Source organism: Saccopteryx leptura, chromosome 6, assembly GCF_036850995.1.
Source record: "Saccopteryx leptura isolate mSacLep1 chromosome 6, mSacLep1_pri_phased_curated, whole genome shotgun sequence".
NCBI lineage: Eukaryota > Metazoa > Chordata > Mammalia > Chiroptera > Emballonuridae > Saccopteryx > Saccopteryx leptura.
Genome location: NC_089508.1, coordinates 71,519,742 through 71,528,505, shown reverse-complemented (window position 1 = coordinate 71,528,505; position 8,764 = coordinate 71,519,742). Strand labels below are relative to the sequence as shown.

The 8,764-nt window shown below is 40.3% G+C and overlaps 1 non-coding gene across 1 annotated transcript; it reads right to left on the bottom strand.

Moving 5' to 3' along the window:
- Positions 1–2,584: 2,584 nt before the first annotated feature.
- LOC136377982 (U6atac minor spliceosomal RNA) lies at positions 2,585–2,712 on the bottom strand. The gene has a single exon (XR_010746575.1). It is a non-coding gene; the product is annotated as a U6atac minor spliceosomal RNA (small nuclear RNA).
- Between the last annotated feature and the right edge of the window lie 6,052 nt (positions 2,713–8,764).

Sequence of the window (8,764 nt, the reverse complement as noted above, 5' to 3'; positions counted from 1 at the left end):
TTCCAAAACCAGGCAAAGACAACACAAGAAAGAAAATCATAGGCCAATATCCCTGATGAATTTAGATGCTAAAATTCTCAACAAAATATTAGCAAACCGGATCCAACAATATATGAAAAAAATCAAACATCATGATCAAGTGGAATTTATTCTGGGGAGGCAAGTTTGGTACAATATTTGTAAATTAATCAATGTGATTCATCACATTAACAAAAAGAAGGAGAAAAACCACATGATAATTTCAATAGATGCAGAAAAAGCATTTGATAAAATCCAGCACCCATTTATGATCAAAACTCTCAGCAAAGTGGGAATACAGGGAACATATCTCAACATGATAAAGGCCATCTATGACAAACCCACAGCCAATATCATAATTAATAGGCAAAAATTAAAAGCAATCCATTTAAGATCAGGAACAAGGCAAGGGTGCCCTCTTTCACCACTCTTATTCAACATAGTACTGGAAGTCCTAGCCACAGCAATTAGACAAAAAGAAAAAATAAAAGGTATTCAAATTGGGAAAGAAGAAATAAAACTATCATTATTTGCAGATGATATGATCTGTATTTAGAAAACTCTAAAGTCATAGTAAAAAAACTACTAGACCTGAAAAATAAATTCAGCAAGGTTTCAGGATATAAAGTTAATACACAGAAATCAGAGGCATTTTTATACACCAACAAAGAACCATCAGAAAGAGAAATTAAGGAAACAATTCCTTTCACTTTTGCAACAAAAAAAATAAAGTACCTAGGAGTGAATTTAACTAAAAATTTACCTGGAAAATGATAAAACATTGATAAAAGAAATCAAGGAAGATACAAACAAGTGGAAGCATATACTGTGTTCATGGATAGGAAGAATAAACATTATTAAAATGTCTATATTACCCAAAGAAATTTATAAATTCAATGCAATACTAATTAAAATACCAATGACATACTTCAAAGATATAGAACACATATTCAAAACATTTATATGAAACCAAAAAAGAACACCCAAATAGCCTCAGTAATCTTGAAAAAGAAGAATAAAGTGGAAGGTATCACACTTCTTGATATCAAGTTATACTACAAGGCCATTGTACTCAAAACGGCTTGGTACTGAAATAAGAACAGGCATATAGATCAATGGAACAGAAGAGAAAACCCACAGCTTTATGGACAATTGATATTAGACAAAGGAGGTAAGAGCATACAATGGAGTAAAGACAGTCTCTTTAACAAATGGTTTTGAGAAAATTGGACAGCTACCTGCAAAAAAAATGAAACTAGACCATCAACTTACACCATTTACAAAAATAAACTCAAAATGGTTTACTTAAATGTAAGTCGTGAAACCATAAGCATCTTAGAAGAAAACATAGGAAGTAAGCTCACCAGCATCTCTCACAACAATATATTTGCTGATTTATCTCCACAGGCAAATGAAATAAAAGACAGGATAAACAAATGGGACTATATCCAACTAAAAAGCTTTTGTACAGCTAAAGACAATATGAACAGAATAAAAAGACAAACCACATAATGGGACAACATAGTTGACAATACATCTGATAAGGGATTAATAACCAAAATTTATAAAGAACTTGTAAAACTCAACACCAGGAAGACAAACAATCCGATCAAAAAATGGGCAAAAGAAATGAACAGACATTTCTCCAAAGAGGACATACAGATGGCCAATATATGGCAAAATGTTCAACATCACTAATCATTAGATAAATGGAAATTAAAACCACGATGAGATACCACCTCAAACCAGTCAGAATGGCGCTCATTAACAGAACAACACATGATAGGTGCTGACGAGGATGTGGAGAAAGGAGAACCCTCCTTCACTGCTGGTGGGAATGCAGACTGGTGCAGCCACTGTGGAAAACAGTATGGAGATTCCTCAAAAAAATTTAAAATGGAACTGCCTTTTGACCCAACCATCCCACTTTAGGAATATATCCCAAGAACACCATATCACTGACTCAAAAAAGGAATGTACCACCATGTTTATGGCAGCATTGTTCACAATAGCGAAGATCTGAAAACAGCCCATGTGTCTGTCAGTGGAAGAGTGGATTAAAAAGCAGTGGTACATATATACAATGGAATACTATGGGGCCATGAAAAAGAAGGAAATGTTACCTTTTGCAACAACATGGATGGACCTGGAAACTATTATGTTAAGTGAAATAAGCCAGGCAGAGAAAGAAAAATATCATATGACCTCACTCATTTGAGGAATCCAAGAAACAGTGTGAATTGAGGAATGAAATTGAGACAGAGGAGAGATCAAAGGGACCAGAGAAAAAGAGGACAGAGGGAAAGGGGATGATAGGATGGGATAAACTTGAAGGGAAGGGGGGAGGGAGATGTTGGGAAGGGGGCAAGGAAGATGTTGAGGGGAATATGGGGGAGGGGGGATGCATTCAGGGCAACACTAGAATCTATGTAAACACAATAAATTAAAAAATAAAGAATAGTAACTTTTAACTAAAATATTTGACATTCAGAAAAAAAATTTTGGTTCTTTGTCATTTATTTCTTTCATGTAGCGTAATGTTTTTATGGTTCATCTATATTGTAGCATATATCAGTACTTCATTTCTTTTTATTGTCAGATAATATTTCTTAACCGTATGCATGTTGTTAGGCCCGAGAGCCTCTTCCATCCTTGTCAAGGGGAGTGCTAACCTTCTCTCCTTTCATACCACACCAGATAATATTTCTTTATATAGATATAGCACATTTCATGGACCTTTGGATTGTTTCCATTTTTTGGCTATTCCGAACAATGCCACAATCGACAATGATATACCAGTTTTTTTGTGGGCCTAAGTTTTTCTCTCTGCTGGGTATCTTTTTTTTTATTAGTTCACAGAAATTCTTTATATATAGTAGTTACTAGATCTTTGCCAGTCATAGGTGTTGCAAATTTTCTTTGACCAGTGTCTTCTCTTTGTAGCCTCTGTATTGTCTTTTGATGAATAGAAGTTCTTACTTATACCGTAGCTGAATTTATCAATCTTTTCTTTTCTAATTAATGCTTTTGGTGTCTATTTAAGAATTTTTTTTATTACAAGCAAATGAAGATATTCTCCTACATGTTCTCTATAAGTTATGTGGCTTAAATTTAGATTTTTAGTCCACTTAGATTTATTTATGATGATGGTGATGAAAGATAGAGTTATTCTGAAAGAAAATATTACATTTCTTTTCCTAAATGGACATCCAGTTATATCATCACCATTTATTGAAAAATTTGTGTTTCCTCACTGATTTAAAGTGTAACCTTTATTATAAGACTCATTTCTATGTATGTATGGGTGTAATATAACAGAGTAGTAAGTTGATCCCTGAGTGATTGACATTTTCTACTTTATACCTTTCTGCATTTTTTAACTTTTCCATAGTAAAGATTTATCATCTATACAATTACTAAAAAAATATTTCTAGAAATAAAAGAAGTTGAAGATCAAGAGACAGCGAAGGATACTTAAAGATCTTTAGACTCTTGACAAAATATCTCTTTTGCTGTTTTTCCTACCTTTGTTCCATTACTCTCATTGTCCATGGCAAGTAGCCAAGAACCTTCTTGTGTCTGCAGCATGGAGCAGAGATAGTCTCCGTCCCAGTCCTCCAAGGAACCAGAGCCCTTATTTGTCCTACCCTGTTTCTCCAGGTGTAGCTTGAGGCTACCTTCCCTGTCCACTGGAGCTGCATTATTCCCCCTGAACTTTGCTGTAATCCAGGTCCAAATGTATGACTAGGAAAAAATCAGCCTCTTCATGAAGTAGGTTATTATTCTTCAGTACCCAGATTCTGTTGACCATTTAATAGTCTCTCAGTCTCTCTCATCTCCCTTTTCCCCTTATCCATCTTCTAGCTTCTCACATAGTTGGTCCAGTTACTCCTATAGCCATTCTTGACTCTCTCTCATGACTTTGGGGCTCTAGATAGGGGATCTAGATAGGCTATAGTTATGAGTGAAGGTCTGAAGTCAGACTGCCTGGGCTCAAATCCTAGACCTGTTATTTATTAGCTGTGTCCCCTTGGAGAAGTTTGTTTACCACTCAATCTCTAAATAGAGAGTTTCCTGATCTGTAAGATAGTAATAGTTGTTAGGATAAAATGAATTACTCCATATAAATTTCTTAATAGTGCCTGGTATGGAGTACATTCTCAATAAATGTTAGCTATATTTATGGTTATTATCTGATGCTTATATTAAAAAACCTATCTACCCACTGTCAGGAAGGAGATATCATATGTTTAAGCATATATGTTATATTAGCGAGTGTTCATCCTTTGAAAAAGTTCAAAACAAGCAGATACAATGAGGATAGACCATTGCCATCCATATCAATTGCTTTACATCATCATGAAGAATTCTCTCCTCCAGCTCCTCTCACACTAAATTCTTTAAAGTTTACTTTGGAAGGCAGTAGGAAAGAATTGTTTAGAAATTTGAGGGAGGTCATTGTATGTGATACCTTGGTCAATATGGTACACAACAGACATAGAATGGTCAAAGGAGTTGGCAATAATATAAACCCTTTGAAACCTTTGATTTCAAAGAAATCCAGGGGAAAGCATTATTTTCAATCTAGAGGATGTGGGTGGAGATAGGATTCAAGCCTCTTGTACCCAGATTAAGAGGACAGAAAAATGCCATCTGCGTTGCTCAAGAGGTAGAGCTCAGAATGCATGGCTGGCATCACCGCCCCCGGCTGTTGGCTGCTAAGCAAGGTGCCGAGAATCTTCCACTCTTCTCCCTGCTGTGAGCTTTCTTGGCAATGTTCTTTATGGAGAGACCATATGGGCAGCTTTGGATCCTGTATTTGCTTTGGCTTGGTGGTTCGCTGCTTACTTCCTGCTGACATTCCTCCACCCTCATCCCAGAATATGGGTCTCTCTCAGAACACCTGCTCCTGATCTTCTCTGTACCCATAGCTTCTGCTCTCTGATTTCTACATCAGCTACTTGGCTTTTGCCGAGGACTGAAATCTAACTACTGTTCAAATATTTTTCATCTGAACTTCTTGTTTGATGCAGATAGTGTTTCATCATGATGGGCCTTTGTTAGGGTAAAAGAAGGTGATCCCAGATGGTACTGGAAAAGTCAAGTTTATTTATCCAAGTGACTTTAAAGTGAGACCAAATAAAGCCTTTATTTTCATGTGTTTCTGTCCAAAAAGCCTCAGACCCAGGGCATAGATAATTATGGCCAAGGGAGCAGGTTCGGAGGTTGAGACCAAAAACTGGCTTAAAAATGGACACAGGCTCATAGTTGGCACACATGCCATTAGATTCTCTCACACTTATTCTTCTAGGTCTTCTTAACCCATGCAGTTGGCCTAGTTAACAGTGGTTGGCAAACTGCAGCTTGTGAGCCACACGTGGCTCTTTGGCCCCTTGAGTGTGGCTCTTCCACAAAATACCGCATGCGGGCGCTACCTTGATAAGGAATGTACCCACCTATATAGTTTAAGTTTAAAAAATTTGGCTTTCAAAAGAAATTTCAATCGTTGTACAGTTGATATTTGGCTCTGTTGACTAATGAGTTTGCTGACCACTGGCCTAGTAAAAGAGTCAGGCCAGGCCACAGACCAAGGCCAACTTGTGTGCTAAACTGCCACACCCTACACATGGCATAACATGTGAGTCCTGGCTACTCACAAACTACTTAGTGTTCATCTCCAGTGCAGTTTAGATATGGGGTTTTAGCTTCACTGCCTCCCTATGGCTTTCCTCATTTCCCCCAAGTCAAGGGACTCCACAAAGAAACTCATTTACTTATTTAAGGAGCCACTTCCCTTGACTTTTTCTTGGATGAACATCCCAACCACAAACAACTCAGTGAGTTGGAGCGGAGCTGTGTTGTAAATCAAGATGTGGGTTTAAATCCCAGGTCTACCATTATTTGCTGAGTGATCTTGAGCAATTCCTTTCTCATCATTGACCTGGTTTCTCAATTGTGAAATGAAGCTAATAATCCAAAGGCATGAGATAATTTAAGAAGATAACCCACAAATAAGATGGGTGATTCCCTGAAAAACATGCTTGGTCATACTGAGATAGGAAATAGGATCGATGTTATATATGGTGAGGAGTTCCCTTTTCACCATTGACAGGCATAGAAAGTACAATGCACAGCTGAGACAGAAAAAATAACTCTGTGTTGGATCTCAGAACAGCGTGTATAAAGAGCTGTGCCCTAGCATTTGGTGTTTGATGTGTTTACGTGACATGGACATAGGACAGTGGAGTATAGCAGGTGCATTTCAGACATCCACAATGTTTCAAACTTGTTCCCATTACTGGAAATCCTTTTTTGAAAGGATCTGGCTCCTGGAGTGGGCAGAAACCACTTCAGACACCAGGTCATTCATTTCATTGAGAGAATGTTTCTAGGGAAGTTTCATGGAATCTCAACAGTGACTGCTGGCAGTGGCGACCACAGCCAAAAAGAGTGAGGCTCCTTGGCAGACTAGGTAAGGTTTTGGGTTTTATGCCTTAAGGCAGTACTCACTTAAACTGACTCTTTGAACAGACGAAGGCTTCTTGGGGCTGTGGAGCTTTTGCACAGACATACCACAATGCAGAGGCATTCAGTGCTCATTTGACAGAATGTGAGCTCCCTTCATATACTGAGCTGGTGAATCGGTTACATTTGTGAAGTGGTTAGCATGCTGCCTGACATATTTTAAGGGATCCATAAACAATGCTCACTATTGTTAAGCACACGTGCCACAGCAGCCAGAGTGCAGGGCAGTGCTCCTTGGCAGCTGAGGCTCCCTGTGGGGAGGGCGGCAGCATAGGACCTGGGAAAGGAGAGTGGAATCATTTAGCAGCTGACACATACCCGGTCACTCCAAGGAATCTCTCATCCTAGCACAGAAGTCTGACCTAATTTGCACAGCCCTGCTGAGACTGCTTCCAACCGCAGATCTGAGCTGGGAGGATCTGTCCTCTTAGTTGTCTGCTGTGGTTGGGAGCAGAGAGGGTGGCCTGGGCTTGCCCAGAATTGGGAGCCTTGAGCACTAGGTCATCTCCTCTAGCACTCCCTGAGGGCCTAAAGGTTGTGAGAAAGAGAGGATAGAGGGTGTGGGGCACCTCACATGGTCAGGACTGCCTCCCCTCCCTTGGAACACACAGCGGCCAGACCTTGGGTTCATTGGGTTGTTTATTACTCTCCGTCTTGGGGAGAACATGCCCACATGACTGCATTTTGCAAGTTGGAAGTACTTTTTGAATGTACAAGGCCTTGGCTGGGGACTGAGATGCAGGACTTTCGAATTTTGGAGCACAGGGCCTGCATCAATTCTCTCAAAAGAAGATTCACATCTCTTTACCCATGTGAGGGTAGAGGTGCCCTGTTATCAACTTGAGTTGCAAACCTTGCCTTCCATATTCTTGCCAGGAGCTTTTCTGTGTCCCTCAAGAAACCAGAAAATGGAGGGTGACATGGGCTGGGCCATCCCAGTCATTCCTATGGAATCTCCTGGAAGCATTGGTGATGGGCTTGGAGGGGGAAGAAAGGGGAACAGGTGGGCATGGAGGTCACCCAGGGCAGCCTTCCGCAGCACCATAGCAACTTCCCTTCACAGATGTGCCCACGAAAGCACAGAAAGCTTCATCTGCTTGCCCAGATTCGCCACCCATCCTGCCACTGCCTTTTGTCCTGTTGGCTCTTTATAAGCTTAACAGAGCTCTGTTCTTCTATGTTCCTATTCTTTGGTAGCCACCAAGGTAAAATGACATTCTGTAACCGCTAACTCCAGACATGCGCAATGAATTCAGTTGCTTGTTTTCACTTCTCCCAACACAGGGTCCTGCATTCCACAGCCACTAAGGCTTTAAGATGTTGCCCATCCCCAAGCCATTGAGCCTCCCTCACACTTGCTTCACCTGTCTTTTCCTTTAACAAGGTCTTATCCGAGCCCCTTTACTCTGAGTCTTCCATAACCTCTTCTGTAATCCTGTCTTTTCAGTGTGCACACAGAGGGGACCAGGTAAAGGTGGAAAACCAGAGACAGGGGAGAAGTCACTCAACAGAACAGCCATGCAGGGAAAAGGACCACTCACCTCATGTGGCTCTTGAATCCATTCTTTCCCTTCCACTTGGCTAAGGCTCCCTGCCTGCACACCTGCAGGCGTTCATTCTTCAACAGGTGATTGACTCCTGCCCTCATGACTAAGCGCCCATCGAGATAAGGGGACATTGGGCAAGTGGTTCTAAAGGAGCAATGGAGAAAGGGAGTCAGAGGCTTGCTGATTTGTCCCACTGCCTGAGACAATCCTGTACACTCCCGCTGGATTGACACTCCTAATATTCCCCACACAGCCCACTGTATTCCAACGAGGCTCTCTGTGACACAGCCTCAAGACCCTGCTCCTCCCTCTCCAGACTGTCCCTGTCAGCTGGCCCTACTCTCTGCTCTGTTCTTGCCCACTTTAGTGCCCTTAGGATAGTCTCTCTATATAAGCCCAGCGTGGCTTCCACATCTCCAAGAAGATTTTACCAACATCCCTGATGGAAATAAATGGTCTTTCACCACCTCTGCTCTATGTTCCCTTACCAAATGTTAGGACTTCTTTTGTGAAAAGGATATATGTTTCAAGTCAAGGAATTGACAACTCCTTTTATTTATTTATTTTTTTATTTTTATTTTTTTAAAATTTTTTTTTTATTTACTCATTTTTAGAAAGGAGAGAGAGAGGCAGAGAGAGAGAGAGAGAGAGAGAGAGGAGGAGCAGGAAGCATC